Below are 12711 nucleotides of genomic sequence, written 5' to 3' on the forward strand. Positions count from 1 at the left end.
ATTCCTGTAAGAATTGCAGGCAATGAACAACAGCAATGGCAGGTCAAGGCAATTGACTTCTTTATAACTTAAAAAATCCTGCCTGGAAATGACTTGGGATATTATTTAAGCATTTTTAAACCAGGTAAGATATCAAAATGAAGTGGAACGTTTTGCAGATGAAGCCTTTGCAGACCCTCAGTGATTACTTTCCCTCCCCTCATTACTGGTTTCTTTAGAAGGCAAAATTACTTCATTTTACAAAACTGGCACCCAAAACTTCTTATTTTCAAGTGAAGGCAAAGAGAGTGAAGGCTGCCTATGCACAACTAGTCTGTAGGAAGCACGAGGTACCTGACTGGCAGGTCAGGCTGCTAATTCAGTTCTTTCTTCCCCTGACCTCTCAAGAAATGATCCTTAACAGCAGGGCCCCCAGCAGCCCCACTGCTAACAGAGGGAGAAGAACTAGTGCAGAAAAACATCACCCACTCCCAGCAGCACGGTGGGCACTGGCCAGAGGCACAGCTTGCCAAAGGCAGCCTTTAGCACCACCACCACACAGAGCAACCTGAAGTGATGCAATGTGCTATTACTGAGTTAATGCACTCTCTGCTTGCTCTGCTATCCTAACTGCCATCAGATATTCATTACTAATTACAAGCTGCAGTTCTCATTTTCACAATTTGAGCTTAAAACCCCACTTATCAGCAGCCACATTAAATATAAGCAGGCTCTAGGCAAGCAGAAAAGCCAAGCTACTTGGGCTGAAGTGGGAATGAGATCTGTGATCCCGGAAAGGAGCTCTATGAAGGTGCTGGATCACTGCAACAGGTTGCCCAGGGAGGTGGTGTAGTCCCCATCCCTGAAGACATTCAAGGTCAGGCATGACAGGGCTCTGAATAACCTGACCCAGTTGGGAATGTCCCTGCTGAAGTGCAGAGTGCTTGGAGTAGATGACCTTTAAAGGTCCTTTCCAACACAGTGCATTCTATATGATTCTATGGTTCCAATTCTGTAGCTTGGGGTAAACTATTCACGAGGACATCTGCAGGACTACTCAATTGCAGACCAAGGAGAGATTCCTAATGCTGATATTGCCTTCAGAGTATTTCCCCTGTAGGCTGGGACCATTTCCATCACACATTCTACTTTGATATGAGGACAGATTTTCTGGGCTTATCATTCCCTGCAATGAAACAAACCAAGACAGAAATGAAATGGAGGCCTGGGATAAGTAATGCAACTGAGCTGCATCGTAAAAGCTATTTACAGGCACAAAACCATCAGACCGACGCCCAAGTCAACAAGTTGTGCAGTTAAAATACAGATGTGCAACCAGCTCAACACAGGAATTGGAGAGAAGTTCCTAAATGAGCTCAGTCCCCATCTGAGGCTCATATAGAGGAGGCCACAAAGATGATCAGAGGGCTAAGGCACTTCTCCAGTAGAGACAGGTTGAAAGAACTGAGTCTGTTCAGACTAGAGAAGGCTCATGGGAGACCTTAGAGCTGCATTTCAATATCTGAAGGAGACCTACAGGAAGGCCAGGGGGGAACTGTTTAGAAGAGTCTGTGGTGATAGAACAAGGGGCAATGGCTTGAAACCAGAGCAGAGGAGATTTAGGTTGGACATCAGAAGGAAGTTCTGCACAATGAGAGCAGTGAGACATTGGAGCAGGTTGCCCAGGAATGAGGTTGAGGCCCCATCGCTGACGCCATTCAAGATCAGATTCAATGTGGTCCTGGGCAGCCTGATCTAGTTGGAATAGTCCCTGCTGACTGCAGCAAGGCCAGACAAGATTACCTTTAAGGGCCCCTTCCAACCCAACACAATCTGTGAATATTGGGTCCTCAGTTCTTGGCATGGTGGCTGCTCAATGCTAAGCAGTCCTGAAGATCCAAGGGGGCCTGAAATAGGAGTCCACAAATCTTTTCCTCTCCATCCTTCAGGCACAGGCCCTGTGTATTTAACTGTATTTGAGCTGGTAGGAAAGAATAATATTCCTGTTGAAGGCTGTCACCATTAACACCACCCTGTCTTTATTAGTGCCCCTAACCCAAATCTATAGTTTGCCCTTTCTAAGGTTGGAATGGCAACTTCAGTTTCTCCATCCAGCAAGCAATAAACCACCAGCTCAGAAATGGCTTTAATATCATTAAGAGGAACACCAGCTGAATAAGCATCTCCTAGACTGTTGCTCCTTGAACACACTGCTGGTGACAACTTACATACATATGGATAGCATCAACACGTGAGGAGCTGAGGGAACTGGGGTTGTTTAGGCTGGAGAAGAGGAAGGTGAAAGGAGACATCATTGGTCTCTACAACCCCCTAAAAGGAGGTTGCAGTGAGGTACGGATTGGTCTCTTCTTCCTGGCAAGAAGTGACAGAAGGAGAGGAAATGGCCTCAAGTTGCACCAGGGGAGGTTTAGGTTGGATCTTACAAGAAACTTCTTGACTGAAAGGTCTCTCAGAGCCTGGAACAGGCTGCCCAGGGAGCTTGCCTGTGGCACAGCCAAATTTCGAAGGTGCTAATGCAACCAGAGAGAGGACAAAGGACTTTTGTGTAGAACTCCATGGTGTTCAGAACCAGAAATCAGAAGCAACTTGGAAAATCCAGTGGTCACAAGTGCAAGCACACAGCCACCAAATCTCCAATGCCTCAATCCAGCTGTGGTATGAGCTTGTTATCTTTACCACAGGCAAGCCTTTCTCATCCACATAATCAAAGAATAGTAGAAGATGTAAGGGACCTCCAGGGATCATCCAGTCCAACATCCCTCCCAGAGCAGGATCACCTAAGGCAGGTCACACAGGAACACATCCAGGTGTGTTTTGAGTGTCCCCAGAGAAGAAAACTTCACAGCCTCTCTGGGCAGCCTGCTCCAGGGCTCCAGCACCCTCACAGTGAAAAAGCTTTTCTTCTGTTCACAAATAATTTCCCCTACTCCACCTTGCCCCCATTGCCCCAGTATCTGACCACTCTTACAGCAAAGAAATTTTCCCTCTCTTTCAAATCTAGAAGTCAGGTTGGGAAATCAGCTAAAAACATCTGAAGCAGAAGTACTGGACCCAAGCATGCCCAACATGTGCAAGTTAAAGCAACCCTCCTTCACGGGGGTGCAGACCTGTTCCATGCATGTTATCACTGCCTGAAGCTTGAGTGTGTTCCAGCTTGTCCTGTGAGTCAGGCTGGCTGGCAGTGTCCTCCAGCTGGAGAACAACCTGTGCCTTCCTCTGGTGAAGAAACACCACAGCTGGAAAATTTGCTTTTGAGAGAGGGGAAAAAAAACCCAGAAAATATTTTTTGAATCTTTCATTGCAAGAAAGGAGGCAGAGCCCCCTTGAGCTAGCAGCAGCCTCCTAATTAATCAGTGTAAGGGCTGTGGAAAACCTGGCAGAAGTCCCCAGTCCACCTGGCTTCCCCCTGAAGGTTTCAAACTGGAAAAAAATTCAAAATCTGGATTGTGCTGGTTCCACCTCCAGTCAGGCAAACTCAGAATAAACAAGCCTTTAAAAAGCTTGTTTTAAAGTAGTGCACACACAGGCTGTGGCTTCTACTTAAAACCACACAGAACAGTATTCAGGATATTGCTTTGGGGGTGAACCCTATAAAATCAAGCAAGGAAAGAGAGAGAGAAAGGAGGCAGGAGGACTGGCTTGTAAAGAAGGCATTTGTTGAGCAGAAAAATCAAGACTCCAGCCTGGATATGTTGTTTATTAGTCTCCAGTGTCCAGGCAGCTGATGAAGAGCTTTCTGGAAGCTACACAGCCTTGAAACATCATCTGCATGCAAAACTTCCATTTTGCATTTTAAAGCTTTCCCCAAAGGCTGCCATTGTTTATATCAAAGCCATTCCTTTCAGAAGGGAATTTTCTCCTGGATTCCCTAGGCCAGTTATGACCAAAAAAAAAAAACCAAAAAACCATGTTTTTCACACCTGGCTCAAATGTTTTCTGTTTGGGGATAAAACCAGGCCAAGAAAACTGGTTCTATGCATCCACCCATAGAGCTGCTCTCTCAAATTCAATTTAACTTCTGCCCTCACTTTTAATAACTCTTTAGATAACAGAAGAAGTTTTTTATTTCAGCTGCTCCTCACTTCAGAGTCACATTGTTTCCTCCTGGCCATAAGAATGGTTTGGATTTAATATACAGCTACTTTTTTAAACTGCCTTTCTGGACCCCAGGCCTTGGCAAAATTTGGCTATGATTAACAAAATGCTCTTCACTTGCCCTCCACCCTTGGATGTGTCAAGCTCAGATTTTTTTTGCTCTCATTTTTCCCTGTGTTTTGGATTATTGGTTTGTTTTTTCACATCTAGCAAGTCGTGTTAACTCTGCTCTAGCTGCTGCAATGCTTTACAAACCTAGAAAGCATTTGGTTTCTTTTCCACCATGACTTCACTCTCTGAGATGATGAAGCCTGGTGACTATTTTGTGTTCAGATAATGCAGCATTCAACACAGTGACAAGGTTTTTCCAAGGCAACTTGAAATCTTGTTGAGCAGCTGCCACATCTTCCAGTCCTTTCGGTGACAGCCAGCAGTAGCAGTCCTCACCACCTCCAATAACACATTTTCACAGACCTTCTCAAAGGTAAATCCATACCACTGGCTCCATAATTTCAGGAAGGAAAAAAAAATAATCAAAGGGAAGTCCAAACCAGGAGTCTAGAGCCATGGATACTACCAGGGGAAATTCAAACTGCCAAAACCTAAGTGGAGGCTTTGCTTTTAGAGGAGAGGAGCTGCTCCCTCTGGCCCTTCCCACCTCTAAACAGGCACCAGGGAAATACCACTGCTGTTCATTTTGCTTTTTGGCTGAGCACAGCTCAGCTTTCAATAAACCCACAGGACTTCAAGTGACATCCAGTACCAACTTTTTTTTCCTCCTCTTTTTTCTCTCCCCTTTGTCCTTTGCCCATAAATCAAAGGAGAAAGGATCAAATGGCCAAAACAACAAAGCAGTGAAGTGCTCACTTCAGGGTTGCAGCCAATCTAATTAATTTTTCATTTAGGTCTGATGTATTAGAGGCCAATCAATCAAGGATTATGTTTACAGAGTTGTAGAAAGAGAGGAGACCGAGTCCTCATTTGTTGTCTGGGCTGTCCAAATTAGTCAGTTAAATGATCCTGGGGGAGATCATAAAGGGTATGAATAGATTCTTGTAAGTACCTTTCTTTTAATTACAGACCAAGCAGTCAACACTTCCTGCAGTCCTTGACTTCCCCCCCTGAAGGGCAGAGATGGCTCCTGGAAAGCCAGATGGACACTAGTGACTTCTGCCTCTCACCTTTGGGACAGCACAGAGTTTCTTAATCTCTGAGAGCATCAAAGCAGTCTATCAGGCTCAGGACATCCATCCAACAGCAGCACACAGTACCTTGCTCCCAGCAGGCCTCAGACTCAGCAGGCTCTAGTCTTTCTCAATTATTAGGGAGCAGAAAGAGGAAGATAAAATTGCAATCAAGCCTCATTTTTGGGACTGCTTCTATTTCCAGAAGGGTTTAAAGTGGTTTAAGGAAATAAGAAGTAAACCTTGCTATGCAGAACTTTCACTTTGGACTTAAAAGCCCTTTTGGGGAGCAATCTCACAGATCCTGTTCACAGTAGTCACAGGAGTGCTTTGAGACTGCAGCTTCCACTGCATGACTTTAAACGACAGCATCAACAGAGGTCTCCTGGGCTTAGTCCTCCTAAAGTGTGTGACTTCTGCAAGGTACTGATTTTGTCTTTTGGAATTATAATTAATTCTAATCTGTCTTTTGTAATTTTTATTATATAAAAATACATAATTAGGTCCTTAATAGCAAAGTGTCATTGCGAGGACAACTAAGCACATCACAGAATCATGAAGTGGTTTGGGTTGGAAGGAGCCTTAAATATCATTTAGCTTCACCCATGGGACTCTGGTAACCTGATCTAGTGGAAGGTGTCCCTGCTTACTGCAGGAGGATTGGACTAAACAACCTTTGGAGGTACCTTCCAACCCAAACCATCCTATAACTCTATGGGCAAGAACACCTCCTGCTAAACTCAAGGCCTGACTGGATAAACACAGGAGGAAGATGAGAGGAAAAGAGATTGACTCATTATCTTTACCTACAGTCATTTCACACAGCAGGTCCCCAAAGACTTTTGACCCAGGATGACAAGCACCGAAAAGTCACTTTCCAAGTTCAAGAGCCAGGTGAAATGCAGGGCTCCTACTGACACACACTGCTTGAGTGGGAGCAGTACAGAATGAGCCAAAAGGCAGCTCCTCCACCTTGAAGTGCAAGTGCTGGAATGCAGACCTGGAACCTGCAATGCCCGCTTTGCACAACAGATGTCAGACACAAAGGTTAGAGAGCTTTCTGCTGCAGTCCTGCAGGACAGAAGTAGTTCTGATGGGTCCAGATACTCCAAACTCTCTTTCTCACAGAGCCATATAATGGCTTGGGTTGGAAGGAACCTTAAAGATGATCCATTTCCAAACCCCCTGCCATAGGCAGGGACATCTTCCACTAGACCAAGTTGTTCCAGGCCTCATCTAACCTAGTCTTGAACATCTCCAGGGAGAGGACATTCACAACCTCCCTGGGCAACCTGTTCCAGTGTCTCACCATCCTTACTGGAAAGAAATTCCTCTTAATCTCCAGTCTAAATCTCCTCTCTTCAAGCATTAATCCATTCCCTCACATCCTCTCTCTACAAGCTCTTGTCAAAAATACCCACCCAGCTTTCTTTTAACCCCCCTTCAGGTACTGTAAGACCACTATAAGGACTCCACAAAACTTCCCCATCTCTATTTTAGATATTCTGGCACAGCCATCCTATCCCAGACATATCAGACCAAAGTCTGTCTCGTTTTGCAAGGCAGTGTCTAATCCTAAATCAATTCAAGCCTTCATGCAGATAAACCCTGGCTTGAGAGAGACTGAAGCTCTTGCAGAAGTGTCTGGCTGCCTAATTGCTCTAAGGACTGTGAAAAAATAAGGAAACCACTAGAATGTTCTCAAAACACCATTTCTGTTGTATCTGGATCAGCTTTCCCAGCAAGGTGACTGCACTTGCTCTAAAGAGATTATTTATTATTTGAAATTATAGTCACAGAATCACAAGATGGTAGGGGTTGAAAGGGACCTCTGAAGACCAAGATCAACCACCCTACCAGAGCAGAATCACCCAGAGCAGACCACACAGGAACATGTTTAGGAGGGCCTCAAAAGTGGCAGAGATGGAGTCTCCACTCTGGAAAGCCTGCTGCAGGGCTCCACCACTCTCCAAGTAAAGAAGCACCTTCTCATGAACTTCCTATGTTCAAGTTGTTGCCTGTTGCCTCTTGTTCCATCACTAGGAACCACTGAAAAGAGTTTGGCCTCATCTTCCTGACACACCCCATGCCTCAGAATATTTGTAGGCATTGATCAGATCTGCCCTCAGCCTCCTCCAGGCTAGACAGCCCCATCTCACTCAGCCTTTCCTTGTGAGAGATGTTCCAGTCCCTGGTAAACTACAGTCAATGGAGTCAAGCTGCCTTGAAGCTCCAGTGTTTACAGACACAGCACAACCATTAAATTCCCAACACTAGAGCTGACAAGACCAGAAAATTGCTTTTCAGAATGTCTGTAGTCACTGCAAAGATACAACACCCCAGGTCAAAACACACCTCCCAGTTTTTCACATTCCACTTTGCATCAGTGGGGGATGTGCTGCTGGGGTTTGTCCAAATAGACTTTGCCAGAGCCAGGAAATTAAAACTAAGTTCAGGTAGAGCCTGCCACTATTGCCTTTGGAGACAACCAGCCCAGTGAGGTAGATAAGTAATAGCAGAACAAGGTAGGAATTATAGAATGGCTCAGGGTGAAAAAGACCTCAGAGATCATCTATTCCAACCTTCCTGCTGCTCAGACTACACTATTCAAGGCCTCGTCCAACCTGGTGTTGAACATCCCCAGGGAGAAAGCATCCACAACTTCCCTGGGCAACCTGTTTCAGAGTCTCACCACTCTCATACTAAACAACTTATTCCTAACATCCAGGCTTACCCTGCTTTCCCTCAGCTTCAAACCATACCCCTTGTCCCATCTCTAAACACTGTGATGAAAAGTCCCTCTGCAGCCTTCCTGAAGGATCCCTTCAGGTATTGCCAGGCAGCTCCAAGGTATCCCCAGAGTCTTCTCCAGGCTGAACATCTCCAATTCCCTCAGCCTGTCCTCACAGCAGAGGTTCTCCAGCCCTTGGATTATCTTTGTGGCCTCCTCTGGACTCACTCCAGCAGCTCTGTGTCCTTCGTATGCTGGAGACACCAGAACTGGATGCAGTGCTGGAGGTGTGGTGTCAGCAGTGCAGAGGAAAGTGGCAGAATCCTCTCTCTTGCCCTGCTGGTCACACTCCTCTTGCTGCAGTCCAGCACACAGCTGCCTTCTGGGCTGCATGAGGGCACTGCTAGCTCATGCTGAGCTTCTCAGCAACCAACACTCCCAAAATCTCTTTCTTCAGGGCTGCTTCTCAACTCACTCTGAACCCAGCCTGGATTTGTGTCTGGGACTGGCCCAACCCAGATGTAAGACGCTGCACTGTGACTTAATGAACTTCACATAGTTGGCACTGGGGAGGCCTGAGCCCATTTGGAAAGGAATAGGTAAAAATAAATTGCTGCTTTCAAACAGATGGTGATGTCATGATAGAAGGCCCAGGACTTGCAGTGATTTTATTGTCAGGTTTGTCTGGTTTGCTGCTTTATATGGTTCACTTAGTTGGGTTTTTATAGTTTGCCTTCCCACTTGAAGTGAGGCTGTAGTAAACACACTGGCTGGTCCCTGCTCTGGGAGCAAAGTTGTATTTGTGTCCCAAAACTGGACCTTGTGTGACATAAGAGTGGTTGCTGGTACCCTTATCAATATCTAAGCAGGAACAGTACTTAAGACTTCTATCACTTTAAGGTGAATATTACAAACTGCAGATGAATGAGCCTCTGATACTCTGTTTCTACAAACCTCAGGAGACCAAGCCTCACAAATCACACCAAATGAACTCTGAGATGTTTAAACAAGCCAAGAGAAGAGAAGTAGTTTTCCTTTGCCTCCTAGGCACTAGCCACCAGCAAGAGCCTACGGGTGGGAAGCTTTTCTTGGTATCCTGTGCTGGGAAATGAGAGGTCTGGAAACTCAACCCCACTCCAGGGGCTGCATGAACTGGTGTGGTTTTCTTCCACTAAATGCATGTGATGAACCTGATCTACAGGCAGGAATAATTGCTCTGTGGCAGATGGGAATGCTTTTGGGCTTAAGCAGGTGCAGCCACACAAGCATTTGTCTGGCAGGGGGGAACGTGAGGCCACAGTTCCTCCCTGCAAGATAGCAGCACCTGCTCAAAATCATGCCAGTGGAGAGCTGTAATACGACACTGTGCTGTTTGGTATCTGCTGTAACAGGAGTCACAATGAGATGGGTGGCTATCAGTCCCCAAAGCCATAATAGAAATCCCTGTGGGCTCTAAGAAGCAATCCTCTTCCAGTCACATTAGAGCTGTAATGCTCTAGATGGGATTTAGCCTTTTAATTACCAGTCTGGAATAAAGCTTTAATCCAGTGCTCATGTTCCTCAACGGGAACTGCTTTTGAAGTGACATAAAGCCAAACTGTCAGGCCCAGAGAGTTATTTTAATCCTTCAGCATTTATCCTACCCCTTTTCTTAATAAGACAAAGAAAAATTATTAAAATAAAGCTCTTTAAAAGAAAAATCATCTAAACAAACAAAGCAAAGCAAGGAGACAGCAGAGTATTAACTCCCTCCCATTTGTGCAGCTATTGATCACAAACATTAAGGTGCCAGGAAAAAAAAAAAATCAATCCAGCCCTTCCTGGCAAGAGCTGACTGCAACGCCTTGAGAAACAGGGGTTTGTTCCCTCTGCACTTGGGAGCATGCAGGAGGGGAACCAAATGCAGCTACCAAGCCAAGTGATTCGTTCTCCTGCTTTACCCAGACCTCACACACACCTTTGTCTCCAGGAGAGCAGATGAGTAGTTCCCATCTGTCTGCATTTAGCCTTGATCTGAGGCTAAACTCCAGTGGTTATTCCATCACCCCATGACACCCACCCCAGCAGAGAAGGGGATCAGGAAAAGCAGAGAAGCCTCACAGGCTGAAATGGATTTAACCAGCCAGCCACATTAACCCCAGTGACCACAGAAGGTACATAAAGCTCTGTTCAGCCCAGCACAAGTGCAACACTCACCCTCTCCAGGAAGGCAGGCCACAGGAGATGGAAGAGGAGCAGGCTCAGGAGAAGTCCAGGCAGGAGACTCTAGCAAGCAACTGCTCTCTTCTCACCAAACTTGCCCCTTTATCCTGTGTGCTGCTGATGGGCGGGGACACACCTGAAGCCAACTCAGGTCAGCTGTGCTGGCTGACTCAGAGCTGCTGATGGCCTGCAGCTGGCCTGGCATTCTGGCCCAGCAGAACCAGGACACCAGCAAATCCTTCAAGCAAATACATAGATCCCTTCCTCCCTTGCGTACACCTTTGCTGGGGGGAGTATCAGGGCAACAGATTTTGTCTAGGTTCCATTTTTATTCACTTGACACTTGAAAGTAGCTGCAGAAAACACAGGAGCCTGTCTTCTACTGATCCAAAGCAGTATTTTCTGCCTCAGCCTCTTGCAGCTCTTGGCTGGCCTGCAGCTTGCCAAGTTTCTCCCTCCTGGAGTGCCAGTAAGACCTGGAGGGGGCCTGGTACAGGGAAGCATAGGCAAGGATGGTGCAGCAGGTGTGCTCAAATGGCAGGTGGTGTGCCACAAAGCCAGAAGAATGGGCTAAACGATGTGCTGGTTGTCATGTGCAAGATGGCAATGGAGGTGGACAGGAGATGAGTCTGAGCTATGGAGACACATATGAACTCCAACAAAGGCTGCAGGGCACAGAGAGGGGAACAACTAGCACAGCAGGACTGCACAGATCTCCTGACCATCTATAAAAGTGGAGTTTCAAATGTTGCTTAAGTCCTTCTTCCCAGTCCTGCACTGCCCCACTCTCTAAGCCTGGAGCCTCCAGAGGTGGTTTCCTTTCTGCATGGACTTCCAAGAAGTGAGAGGGGAGGAGAGGGCCTGACTTCCCTGGGGCTACTGCATGGCAGTGAGAGTGCAAGCCCAACACAGGGCTACTGTGAGACAGGTCTTACCTACTCTGAGGCCAAGAAGCCTCACAGGGGACTGTCGTCTTCAGCTACCAAATTCTTGGCTGAAGATGGGCTTGGATACCCTCACCACCCCATGGTGCTGCACAACAAATAATGCAACGATACAGAAATGGAGCACAAAAAAGCAGAAAAGGACACAACAAACTGCTACACATCCACAGCTGCCAGCCCCAACAGCACTTCCACCATATACAGCCTTCCTAAGCCCTTTAAGCAGCAAACACAGGATCAGTAGCAATACTACAATGAGGCAGGCACACAAATCTTGCTGATTTTCAAAATCCAGTTTAAGGTACAATGATCACCTCTGAGCCCTCCAAGGAGCAGGGGAAGGAAGCTTACGTTGAGAGACATCCTTTAGTCTTGGTCTGCATCTGAAACACACTCCTTGCAGCCCAAGAATGTAGTCTTCTTGAAGATAAACAGGTGTTAATAACTAATTTCTGAAACACCTGAACCTTCCAGGCTGTGGGCATACCAGCACATCAAGCAGGCTATGTGCACCTCGGAGGACAGCTGATTACCATTTCTGACAGAGGACCTGCTCCAGCTGCCCAGGTTTGGCACACCAGAGTTCTTAGTTATGGTTTTAAGTGGAAACCTGCAAAACTTTATTTCTTAGAACAGCATCTGACACTACACAAAGCTAAATTGTTTCAGGACACATTTGCCTACTGCTCTTTCATCAGGGCTGTTCAATCCACGTGCAATTGGAAGAGGGAGGAAAAACGGCATGGAGATGAAAGGAAGAAGGAAAACCAGCCCACAACAGGATAAGTCACTTCAATATTCAATATGGAACAGAAATTGCTGCCCACCAAGTGCAGATGTTCCTCACAGCTCATAAGCAGCCATCAAACACACACTGCCTGATCATACACACACTTCTTTACAGCTTTGATCTCTAATGGTCGCCACCTGAGTCATTTCAGCTCCTCATAACACAACCCATAAACAGGCACCTGCTGGTGTTTGAGGCAGAGCAGCACATACAGATTCCAGGAAGGGAGCAGGGTTCAGCTCTGCTGGAGTTATGAGGTGAGGCACCTGCAAACACACAGAGAGTGGACTGGGTTCCCAGGGCTGTCAGCTAGAGTCTTCTCTTCAGTTCCCATAGCACAATGGACTTCTCTCGTGTCACAACCTCATCCACCCTAAACAAGGTCAGAAAATCTCATTTTCAGTACTAGTTGAAATACTCAAGTAAACTGAAAGGCCTTTAAAACTCATTTGAGACCCTGCACAGCGTTTACCAAAGAACTTGGTTCACACACATCCAGCTATATTTGAGGACAGTGTGGCCAGCAGGACCAGGGAAATGATGGTGCCCTCATTCTCAGCACTGTAGATGCCATACCTCAAGTTCTGGGTTCAGTTTTGGGCCATCATTACAAAAAGGACATTGAGGGGCTGGAGCAGGTCCAGAATAGCACAAAGCTGATGAAGGGTCTACAGAACAGGTCTGGTGAGGAGCAGCTGACAGAACTGGGAGCATTTAGTCTAGAGAAGAAGAGCAATGAGGAGAGACCTTATTGCTCTCTAAACT

At 46.4% G+C, this 12711-nt stretch overlaps 1 long non-coding RNA gene across 2 annotated transcripts in view; it reads right to left on the bottom strand.

The window, feature by feature from the left end:
• The window catches only part of LOC135178063 (uncharacterized), a 48701-nt gene extending 38421 nt beyond the window's left edge, over positions 1–10280 (bottom strand). For both annotated transcript variants that reach the window (XR_010303339.1, XR_010303340.1), the window contains exon 1: positions 10207–10280. This is a non-coding gene — a long non-coding RNA (uncharacterized LOC135178063). The remainder of the gene's footprint in view (positions 1–10206) is intronic.
• Between the last annotated feature and the right edge of the window lie 2431 nt (positions 10281–12711).

This window comes from Pogoniulus pusillus, chromosome 9 (assembly GCF_015220805.1).
Source record: "Pogoniulus pusillus isolate bPogPus1 chromosome 9, bPogPus1.pri, whole genome shotgun sequence".
NCBI lineage: Eukaryota > Metazoa > Chordata > Aves > Piciformes > Lybiidae > Pogoniulus > Pogoniulus pusillus.